This window comes from Haliotis rubra, unplaced genomic scaffold (assembly GCF_003918875.1).
Source record: "Haliotis rubra isolate DU_JTF1 unplaced genomic scaffold, ASM391887v1 Scf345, whole genome shotgun sequence".
Taxonomy (NCBI): domain Eukaryota; kingdom Metazoa; phylum Mollusca; class Gastropoda; order Lepetellida; family Haliotidae; genus Haliotis; species Haliotis rubra.
Window position 1 is genome coordinate 381,019 of NW_025767019.1, and position 2,983 is coordinate 384,001.

Here is a 2,983-nt window from a genome sequence, read left to right on the forward strand (position 1 = left end):
ATTATTCTTTCCTAAGTTGATGGTAACCTACAAGAGGGCTTTAATTTAGGATGAATCTTGTTGGTGTCTTTAGGATCTGTTAATATCTTTTGGACGTGAGAACACCAGTGGTCCAGTCGACCCCTGGTTCCAAACGTTTCTGCAGATCCGCATCCAATGGGCGAGACAAATATGCTTATGATCATGGGTTCAAACCCCACTTCTACCCAATGTTTTTCAGGTTTGTCAGCACCATTCATCTGCTTATGTGTTTTGTGGTAAATGTCTAAGACATGCAACCCTCCCTGTCCTTGCTCCGATATCAAATGGACATGTCATGACATAACTGGAATATGGTTCAGAATGGCAATAAAACCTCGTTTGGATGTGGTAGGTGGCTTAGGATGATGTGGCTGTTGGAAGCATGTACTCTACATAGTGTCAAAATTTCAGCCATTTAAATCCACAGATCCTCAGTGGTTAATGCCACATGACAAGATGTTAGTTTTACAGATACTAGTCTGACAGACAGTCTCTTACATGTGTTTTTATATTTTAAACAGAACTCATTATATCATACAATCAACGCTTTCATATACGTGTCAGACACGTAGAGACCAATGCCATTATTAATCCGTGATCAGGGTTGATGTCAAGTAATGAGATCTAGTTGTTACTGTTATCAACTGACGACAATGTCTATAATTCATTCTATACCTCATGTCCTGAATTACATGCTTAAATACATGACCTTCAGCATTGATATGTACAACACCACGATGTGGTAGGAACAGCGGGTCCCGGGTGGTGGAAACTTCAAAGGACTTGCATTTTTCATTTTGTTAGTGGACGTTTAGCAAATTTCATTTGAAGTATTACTGTACTCAACAGTTTATCAGTCATGTGACCCCATTCATGATTGGTTTGATTTATTCAAATAAATATGCTTCCACAAAACAATCTTTGCTTCTGTATTCTGATTGGTCCAGGGAATACATCAGTTGCAGACAATGGATATTGTAGTACTTGATTTGGACACCGAGCAATGGGGTGCAACAGCTGGGTATCATGTGATATGATATATCTCTCTGTACACATATCAAGACATGCATAATATCATGTTATTACTTCACTGGAACTATTTCTGAGAAGGTTCAAAAGGAAAAGCTAGTTCCAGAAACATGTTGAAGGCAACTATTGTTAGCAATGAACTCAATGCTGACTACAGCATATTTTTCAATATTTGACATTGTAAGGTCATTAAATTAGGAGTAAATTAATTTGTGTATCATTTTGTATCAGTTAAGAAGAAAAATATTGTGTATCATATCGTATGAGTGAGTGAGTTTAGTTTTACGCTGATTTTATCAATATTCCAGCAATATCATGACAGGGGGCACCAGAAATGGGCTTCATACATTGTACCAATGTGGGGAATCGAATCCGGGTCCTCTACATGATGAGCAAACACTTTAACCACTAGGCTAACCCACCACCCCCTCATATCGTGTGGAAACTCATGATTCACCGATCTGCTGTGTAACTGGCACCATGTGATGTCATATCTGTGTGGGGCCACAGAATGGAGATGGTATCCGTGCAGACAAGGAGATATCCACCATCTTGTCTGCGAGACAATACAGAGTAGCAGCCCCCCAAGTGAGTGAGTGAGTTTAGTTTTACGCTGCACTCAGCAATATTCCAGCTATTTGGCGGCGGTCTGTAAATAATCGAGTCTGGACCAGACAATCCAGTGATCAACCGCATGAGCATTGATCTGTGCAATTTAGAACCGATGACAAGTGTCAACCAAGCCAGCGAGCCTTACCACCCAATCCCGTTAGTCGCCTCATACGACAAGCATGGGTTACTGAAGGCTCATTCTAACCCGGACCTTCACAGGTATCCCCCTAAGAAGTGACCAATGAGCAATAATCATACTAAGTTGGAAATTCACCTATGCTACGGACATCTTCCAAAATATACAGTAGTCTCTAAGGGTAGCAGTAGTTGAAGCACTTACTTGTCTCACTGAAACTCTGTTGGTATTCCCACCTTGGGTTCAGTGAGATTCATTGTCAGAATCCTTGCTCCCGAAGGATTGTGGGTAGAGTAAGCCCTAGCAACATATGCTGAACTTACCAGGTGACCTGCAAGTTGATGTGAGTGTCAGGTTTACTGACTGACTGACTGACTGTGTCCCTCCCAAGGGCATATGTGAGGGTCAGGTTCACTCACATGACTGTGTGCCACTGTGTGCCTCCCAAGGGTATATGTGAGGGTAAGGTTCACCGACATGACAGTGTTTCACTGTATCCCTCCCAAGGGTATATGTGAGGGTCAGGTTCACTGACTGACTGTGTGTCACGTGTGTCACTGTATCACCTCAAGGGTATATGTGAGGGTCAGGTTCAACTGACTGTGGTATATGTGAGGGTATATGGTTCACCGACATGACTGTAGTGTGTCACTGTATCCCTCCCAAGGGTATATGTGAGGGTCAGGTTCACTGACTGACTGTGTGTCACTGTGTCCCTCCCAAGGGTATGGGTGGTGGTTCACAAGATCAATCACTTGACCGAATTCATTATTCACAGGTGGTACGTTGGGTAGACTAGTGGTTTAAGCATTTGCTCGTTCACGCCGAAGACCTGGGTTTGATTCCCCACATGGGTACAATGTTTGAAGCCCATATCTGGTGTCCCCCGCCCTGATATTGCTGGAATATTGCTAAAAGCGGCGTAAAACTAAACTCACTCACTCCCTTTTCACAGGCCATCACCATATAGACAAAATCCTGCAGAATGCAGTTGTTAACAACCAACAATCTGAGCCTTCGCTGTGGCTTCAGACCAGCTACTCCAACTGCTACTCAAATGAATGAGCTTGGTATAAGGGCTGTTTTTGTATATCTATTATGTAACAATGTGCTGGCATGGACAATAGTCAAAAGTGATGCAGGTCATAGAAACCTGCGAGCTCCGCTCTGCAAGCTGACTGAGGG